This window comes from Cupressus sempervirens, chromosome 11 (genome assembly GCF_028749045.1).
Source record: "Cupressus sempervirens isolate cs-2001-9-10 chromosome 11, ASM2874904v1, whole genome shotgun sequence".
In the NCBI taxonomy this organism is placed as follows: Eukaryota; Viridiplantae; Streptophyta; class Pinopsida; order Cupressales; family Cupressaceae; genus Cupressus; species Cupressus sempervirens.
The window spans coordinates 230,416,090-230,425,852 of record NC_143128.1 but is presented as its reverse complement, the minus strand read 5'-3'; positions in this window follow the sequence as shown (position 1 = coordinate 230,425,852).

Here is a 9,763-nt window from a genome sequence, read left to right as displayed (position 1 = left end):
GTTACTAAGATAAAGACTGATGTGCAAGGACTATACAACTGATAGACCAAATTATTTACAAGGTAGTACCATAAAAAAGCTTAGTATGATAGGGTAGAAGAATTGATCTAATATAGCACAACATGAAAAAGCTCAAGAGGAGGAGATAGCATATGAAAAGCTTAGGATAAGGAGATAACAAGGATAAAAAGATTAGGATGAGGATATAGTGGATGAAAAGACATTTAGAAGGATCAAGATGAGGAGGTAGTGAAAGAACATGGATTGATGATGGAAAGGGTGATAAGGATAGGGGAATTATATACCTTAAGACAAGGAGTGGGAAGGATGCATCCCAATTATGATGATTTCATTATGACCAAGGCTAGTAACAAGGATGAGAAAAGGATTAAGAATGTGATTGGATGAGTTGAGAGGTGTACAATGGGATGATGCAATTGATGGTAAATTCCTAGGAGTGTTTAGGATATGAATGATGGCATTGGCATACATGGGGATAGCATAGAGTAAGATACCAATGACAAGGGATGTACCAGGTGATGGAAAGATGGAGATGATTTTGGGAAGTGCAAGGACAAAAGAAAATGGTATAGATGATAGAAGGTTTAGGTAGAGGAATCTAAAAAGATGGGGATTAGGAGATGAATGGTTTTAGGTATGACTAGGTGGAAATGGGACTAGAATGGGAGGAGAGAAATGTGGACACAATATGGTTTCCAAGGAATAGAGTGCCCTCATTTATTATATGACATTCAAGAGGAGGTCTTATGAGAGTTGTGATAGGATGGAAGGTTGGACAATAAGAGGATGACAAGGTAGATGGAAGCTAGGATGGGAAAGGTGAATGAGATAGAGGATAACTATGATGGGTGGATGAGGTTTGAAAAAGAGGAGGTGGAGGGATTATATGGAAGAAAGAGTAGGTTGATAAAGGATAGGTGGATACAAACTTTGATGGGAAATGGATGTCAAAGGGGATGACCAAAAGCATGTATTTGGTGGTGGACTTTATTTTTATCAAGATCTGAAGTAGATGGTGGGTGAAATGGATAAGATTTGGTTAGTATATTGGGATGACATGGGTATGGTGGGTGTTACAACTTTCCCCCAAGTGTGGAAAGCATTTGGATGGAGGGATTATAGATGATGATTGTTTGCCAAGTTTTCATCACGGTACTCGTCCAAGGCACTTGAATTGCCAAGTTTTTACCAAGGGATGCTTGTTTTTCTTTACTATTTTTTAATGGGTTTTTACTCACAGATGTTGGTAGGATGGGTGGATTTGGGAAGCATGAAAAAATATTGAATGAAATGAGTGGAATGATAGTTGAGAGCTGGTAGATAATGAATGGGAAGACACAAGACTTGTGGCTAAATGGATGTGGAAAATAGAAAGATCATCATTGGCACACACCTTGAAAGGTGATTAAGTAGCAGAAAAGATAGTTTTGAACAAGATTAAGGGGGAAATGGAGTAGGAGAAATATAAGGACCAAAAGTAAAGTTGGAATATGGAGGGTTGGAAATGTAGGATAAGAAGCATCAGGGCTAAAAGTGGATTGGGGGGTAAAGAATGTATATTGTTGGATACAATTGATTAATTGTGTGGTGTCTTTGATGTTACACAAATGTCATATTAGTTGAGATTCAATGCATGTCAAGCTCACTTTATTAGTGAAGATATTTTTCCTAGTCTACTGAGTGTTCTTGAGTTTACTCTATACAAAAGGCAGTATCTACCAAGCTCACTTGGGCATAGAAGGAAGTTATGCAGAAAAGAGTGTTAACCAACCTCACTTGGTTAATGAAGAAAAAGCTGACATATGAGGGATCTAAGATTTATTTTAGTAGTAACTGATTTACCCCTTCCTCTCAATTACTCCTCTTATATTTCCAACAATTGGTATCAGAGATTTTGGTGCTTGTAGAGAAGGTTTCAAGGACCTGCGATAAAGATCAAGATGTCTTACAAGAGAGAGATTCCAAAGTTGAATAGAGATAACTTTGCAACATGGTAAGGACTTATGAGGCTTCATCTAGCTACCATCAATGATTCAGGATGAAAATATATTGATGAAGAATACAAAACTACCACTAGAACAGTATCAATTAAGGATATTACTAAGAAGAAGAACCATAACATCATGATGATTGACATTGCATCTACTCTTAGTTATGTTGAATTTGATGAGGTCAAAGACTATAAAACTACTTTTGATATGTGGAACAAACTGAAAGAAATCTATAGAGGTGATGATAATGTAAGAAGAGAAAAAGTAGAAAGCCTAGAGAACAATTTGATCAAATGAGGATGAGAGAAGATGAAAATGTTGCAAAATATGTGGAAAGAATCAAAGCCACTGTTAATACAATCAGAGCATCTAGAGGAGAAATCAAAGAAGAAACTATTGTAAGTAAAATACTTAGAAATTTTCTTCCCATCTATGCAATCAGAGTGTCTACTATTCAAGAAAAGAGATGTGATCCAAATAACAAAATAGGCTTCGATGCCCTAGTATGAAGATTGACAGCTTTTGAACTAGACAATTTTGACAACTATGTTCCTACTTCCAAGAATATTTAGTTTGCATTTGAAGCTAAACTCTCACTCAAAGAATAAGGCAAGAAAATAAAAGAAAATCAATCAAAAAGTGAGGAAGAAATTGAAGAAAGTTCTGATAGTGATATTGAAGTTGTTGAAGCTCTACTTGCAAATAAATATTCTAGGAACAGAGGAAAGTACAAGGGTAAGATCCCTCTAATCTATTTTTCTTGTGAAGAAATTGGTCATATTGTTGCTAGGTGTCCAAACAAAGAAAGCAAGGAAGAGAAGAGAAGCCATAAGTATAAAGATAAGAAGAAATTCAAAGGCCAGAAATCCTATAAAGAAAAAGGTAAGAAAATTTTTTTTATGGATAAAGATTATGATAACAGTGAAGATGAAATAGTGTATATTGTTGTAAAAAATGAATTTGATGATGAAGGAGATAAGATGACACTTGTCTCTCATGTTAGAAAAAATGACACGTGGATCATAGATAGTCGATGTTCTCACCATATGACTGGAGACAAAACTAAGTTTGAACATTTTGAACACTATGATGGAGGTAGTGTAAGGTTTGGAAACAATGGACCTTGTTGCATAAAAGAAAAAGTTCATATCTCATTAACCAATGAACTTGTACGTGACAATTCCTATTGAGTTGAAGGACTAAAACATAATTTATTGAGTGTGGAATAGCTAAATGACATTGGATTCAAGGTAGAATTCATGAAAGGCAAGGCAAGACTACTAAATAACCAAGAAAATCTAATTGGATCAAACAGGCAAACAAAAGGTAACCTATTTTATCTTGATCTTGGTGATTGTTCATGTTTTATTGCTTAAGTAGAAGAAAGTTGGCTATGGCACAAAATACTATGTCATGTAAAATTTGATAATATGGTCAAGATTAGAAAATTTAGAAGAATAAGAGGTCTTCCTAGTTTGAAGAAACTTGATGTTGGATTATACAAAAATTGCCAAATTGGTAAAATGGGAAAGACTAGTTTTACAAGAAAAAACTTTCAGTCAAAAGATGTCTTGGAAACTATGCATGTTAATTTATGTGGACCCATTGGAATAGAAACTTATAGCGGAGAAAATTTTTTCATTCTTTTTGTTGATGATTATTCTAGAATGATGACTATTATGTATTTGAGAGAAAAATTAGAAGCTTTTGAGAAATTCAAATGGTATCTAGCTAGATTAGAAAAAGAAACTAGAAAAAGATTGAAATGCTTGAGATCAGATAGAGGTGGTGAATTCATCTCAAATGAATTCAACAATTTCTACATTGAAAGAGGAATCAAAAGACAAGTATCAGCCCTTTGTACTCCTAAGTAGAATGGAATAGCTAAAAGAAGAAACAGATCCATCATGGATTGTGCAAGGACACTAATGATTGAGAAGAATGTTGCTATCAAATATTGGAAGGAAGCTATCAGCACTCCAGTTCATACTTTGAATTGAGTTCAGTTGAAAAAGGGCTCAAACATAACTCCCTATGAACTATGGTATGGCTACAAACCCAATGTAAGTTACTTGAAAAAATTTGGCAGCAAATGTTACATCTTGAAAGAATCTAGAAAAGGCAAATTTGATGTAAAATTTCATGAAGTTATATTTCTAGGACATTACTGCAAAAGTAAAGCATACAAATGTCTAAATTTTTCCACTCACAAAATCATAGAAAGTGCACATGTGAGAATTGATGAGTTTGCATAAAATACCGAAGAAGAAAGCAAAAAGGAGCTAGAAGACTACAAAAGATTTGTCTACTATGAACCTGATACATTGCCAAACACATTTGACAAAAAGGAGATTTCATCTCTTGAGCTCTCCAAGTCTCCATTAGTTACCGAGTTGTAGGAAGTGCAAACTGAGTCACAAGGACTCGAGTCACATTCAGAGGCTACCAAGTTAGTGCATACGAACTCTAAAGAACCTGAGCCATAGATAGAAGGACCCGAGCTAGAAGTTGAGATTCAAAATGAAGATAGTACAATTCATTAAAAAAAAAAAATAACTTGTATTGGCTAAATATGTTTGAAGGCATCATACATGTGATCAAATCATTGGAGACAAATCAGATGGAACAATGACAAGAAGAAAACTAAAAGGTACATGCTTACTTGCTGAATTTGAACCCAAAAGTGTCAATGATGCATTGGAAAATGAAAGTTGGATTGAGGTTATGAATGAAGAAATAGAACAAATAGAAGAGAATAAAACTTGGACTCTTGTACCTAGGCTCAAAGATAAAAATGTGCTTGGTACAAAATGGGTATTCAGAAATAAGTTGAATGAAGATGGAAAACTATCAAGAAACAAAGCAAGGTTAGTATGTAAAGGCTATTCTCAAGAGAAGGTATTGATTACGGTGAAATTTTTGCCCCTATTGCAACATTAGAAGGTGTTAGGATTTTACTAGATTATGCAGCTCACAAAGGATTCAAAGTATATTAGATGGATGTTAAATCTGCAATCTTGAATGGAATTCTTGATGAGGAAGTCTACATTGAACAACTAGAAGGTTTTGTTGATCCAAACTAATGTAGATACGCTCTGATACCACTGATGAAGTACACTCTAATACCACTGATGAAGTACACTCTGATACCACTGACAAAGGAACGCTTTGATACCACTGACAAAGGGCCACACCACCCTACCAACTCACAACCAAGAATGCAACAATATGAAGACAATTTTATTATACTTGAAAATCCAATAGCAATTACAATAACACATCTGCAAGATCTCTCAAGATCCAATCCAAACCCAAGCTAGTCCAAATCCGCACTCTGGTAGAAACCTCCAAGATCTCAACTTGTACTCACAAGCCACCAAGTAACCTCCTTGTTTCTAAACCACAGTCACTAGCTCTTCTCACAAACCTAATCCAAGATCCAAGTGTAAACTACCTCACATTCGATGCTCTGTCCACAGACTCAGAAAAAATCTCTCTTCACTTCCTCTTTCTCTTTCACACCTTGAAACCTTCCAAGCTTTCCAAGCTTCACCTTCCACAACATTCACCTTTCCAAGCTTTCCTTCCAAAGCTTCTACTTCTCAAGCTACTCCTTCTCAAGCTTCCACTTCTCAAGCTTCTACTTGAGCTTCTTCTTGAGCTTCTCCAAGCTTGATTAGAAATGCTCATATGCCTTGCTTAAATAGGCATTTACCACCCAATGCATGACTTATCCACAAGCTTCTAGAATTCTTCCACAACCTTCTACAACTTCCACAACCTTCTACAATATCCACAACTTTCTACAATATTCATAACTTTCTAGAATTCTACCCACACACCTTGATAAATGGAATGACAACCATTTATTTTTATTTTTTTTCTATTATGCCACCCATGCACCTCAAAAATAGAAATCCTCTTTTTCTTTCTTTTCTCCTTTTTCCCCTTTTTATTTTTTTATTATTATTTCTCCTCTAATTTTCGTCACTTTCTCTCTCCTCTAGATTTTTTTTTTTTTTTTCAAATTTTTTTTTTTCCAATAATTTTTTTTTTTTTTTTTCAATAATTTTCCATGCAAGATGCTCTTGCATCAGACTCCCCCGGTAGATAGAAAAGTGTGTCCCACACTTTGATGCCAAAAGTAAGATCTACCACCATCAACAAAACCACCATGCAAATCTTCCACATTTGCATTACTCTATCAAACACTAGAATCTCAACCATCCAATCAACATGCTCATTCCCAAGAACAAACTGAACATAATGCTTCAATAGAAAACTTCCATCCACATCAACAACTAGTGATTTCACACCCATAGCAACAAACCCCACATCAACAGCCACATGTAGATCTCCATCAACACATTCCAAACTCTCAACACCAGAAACCTCACTACTCACAACAAGATGCTCTGCAATACATAACTCACCTCCAACAACTGGATCATCCACAATCAAGTGCTCTGCAACAAACAGGTCACCACCAACATTAACTAGATCATCCACAACCAAATGCTCTGTAGTCTCCATGTGAGACTTAACCAACTGATCATGAAAACCAACCTCTATCCCAACATCAACAACATTAGGAATATCTTTAGCAACAACCTCTAGGTGCTCTGTAGGTTCTGCATCAAACTCCACAATCTGATCAACAAAACCATCCTCTTCCACCTCAACCTTGCGATGCCATCTTCTCTCACGAACCTCCTTAACTTGATCAGCCAATCTATCATCCAACCGAGCAAACATCTTAGAAAAATTCCACTCCACTATATCATGGATTTTCGCAATCATTTTAGGGTCCAATCCTCTTGGAGCCATCTCCCAAGATCTTCATAAACCCTCTGCAACAAATCCTTCCCACGCTCCTTGTGACAACCAAATTGTTTGCAAGTCAGATTGCAACCTGCCACCTCACACGAACAATCAGGAACCACATCACAAGTCTAGGATAATGGATTTGCAATCCACCAACTCTCTACGATCATGCCTCAACAAGTTTAGTCTTCCATCTCTGCATCCATCAATCAATCTGCATGTCCTCCCAAGGTCCTAGTGCAAACTGCCTCAACTTCGGCGATCTATTTACATGCTCTGCAACTCCCACTCTTCACCCAACCAAGGTCCTGGTACAAACTGCCTCACTCTTCGGTGATCTGCTTGTACACTCAGGAACTCCTGCTCTGATACCACTAATGTAGATACACTTTGATACCACTGATGAAGTACACTCTGATACCACTGAAAAAGTACACTCTGATACCACTGACGAAGGAACACTTTGATACCACTGACAAAGGGCCACACCACCCTACCAACTCACAACTAAGAATGCAACAATATGAAGATAATTTTATTATACTTGAAAATCCAATAGCAATTACAATAACATGTCTGCAGGATCTCTCAAGATCCAATCCAAACCCAAGCTAGTCCAAATCCGCACTCTAGTAGAAACCTCCAAGATCTCAACTTGTACTCGCAAGCCACCAAGTAACCTCCTTGTTTCTAAACCGCAGTCACTAGCTCTTCTCACAAACCTAATCCAAGATCCAAGTGTAAACTGCCTCACATTCGACGCTCTGTCCACAGACTCAGGAAAAATCTCTCTTCACTTCCTCTTTCTCTTTCACACCTTGAAACCTTCCAAGCTTTCCAAGCTTCACCTTCCACAACATTCACCTTTCCAATCTTTCCTTCCAAAGCTTCTACTTCCCAAGCTACTCCTTCTCAAGCTTCCACTTCTCAAGCTTCTCCTTGAGCTTCTTCTTGAGCTTCTCCAAGCTTGATTAGAAATGCTCATATGCCTTTGCTTAAATAGGCATTTACCACCCAATGCATGACTTATCCACAAGCTTCTAGAATTCTTCCACAACCTTCTACAACTTCCACAACCTTCTACAATATCCACAACTTTCTACAATATTCATAACTTTCTAGAATTCTACCCACACACCTCGATAAATGGAATGACAACCATTTATTTTTTATTTTTTTCTATTATGCCACCATGCACCTCGAAAATAGAAATCCTCTTTTTCTTTCTTTTCTCCTTTTTCCCCTTTTTATTTGTTTATTATTATTTCTCCTCTAATTTTCGTCACTTTCTCTCTCTTCTAGATTTTTTTTTTTTTCAAATTTATTTTTTTTCCAATAATTTTTTTTTTTTTTTCAATAATTTTCCATGCAAGATGCTCCTGCATCACAAACAAAAGGGACATGGTCTGCAAATTACACAAAGTCTCATATGGTCTAAAACAAGCTCCTAGAGCCTAGTATGAAAGACTACATAACTATTTGATATAGATTGGTTTTCAAAGAACAAATGATAACAATAGCCTATATATCAAGGAAGGACTAGATAAGAAGATTGTGTTGGTAGAAATATTTGTAGATGATATTCTATTCATAGGAAATGATGACTTATGAAAAGCATTTCCGGAACAAATGAATAAAGAATTTGAGATGTCCATGTTTGGTGAAATAAAATTCTTTGTTGGATTGCAGATACAATAGAATAGAAATAGTATCTATATCACTAAATCTAAGTGTAGGGCCCATTTGTCGTTGCACCAAAAGCCATGACTATTAGTGAACATGGAACACCACATAATTAACCACCTATGGGTAGGGGAGTGCGTTGCTTCACCCAAAAATCTCCCCCTCGACACACATACCAAGTGCTTACGCAGATCGAGAAGGCACCGGGGAGATTTGAACCCATGACCAGGCCAAAACTAGGCTCTGATACCAATTGTAGGGCCCATTTGCTGTTGCACCAAAAGCCATGACTGTTAATGAACATGGAACACCACATAATTAACCACCTTTGGGCAAGGGAGTGCATCGCATCACCCAACACTAAGTATATCAAAGAGATACTCAAGAAATTTGGAAATGAGGATTCAAAAATAGTTGGAACCCTCATGTGTATTGGATTTAAGCTTACCAAAGATGATGACTCCAAAGAAGTAGATAATACCTTATACAAATCAATGATTGGGAAATTACAATATGGGGTACATAAAAGGCCTAATATTATTGCCTTATTAGTTGGGATAGTGGCAAGATTCTTAGCTAAACCCAGAGAAAACCACATGATGGCAACAAAAAGAATCTTGAGATATCTAAAAGGTACTAAAGACTATGGTTTATGGTACAAACTTGAAGGAAACCTTGACCTAAAAGTATTTACTAATGCTAATTGGGCAGGAAATCTTGATGGAAAAAATGGCACTAGTGGTGGAGCATTTTTTATTGGTAAAAGTTTGATATCTTGGACAAGCAAGAACCAAAATTGCACATCTCAATCCATCACAAAGGTAGAATATGTAGCAGCAGTAGTGAATTGCTCTAACATTGTCTAGTTCAAATAGTTTTTGGAAGGAATGAAGATTGAAATCAAAAGAGCCAATAGTCATGTTTTGTGATAACACTAGTAAAATCAACATATCAAAGAATCCAGTGATGCATTCCAAAACAAAGCACATTGCTATAAAATATCACTTTGCAAGAGAATTAATATAGGACAAAGAAATCAAATTGGAATATGTGCATACAAAAGAACAAATTGTAGATATTTTCACCAAGTCATTACCTAAGGATGTATTTTTGTATCTAAGAGGTAAGTGTTACCTATTTTTGCCCAAACAAAGATTTGAATTCAAATGCAACACACCCAATGGCTACTTCCCACTATTTTATGATTTTAATGCCATGGAAATATCAAAAAATAAAACAATTAA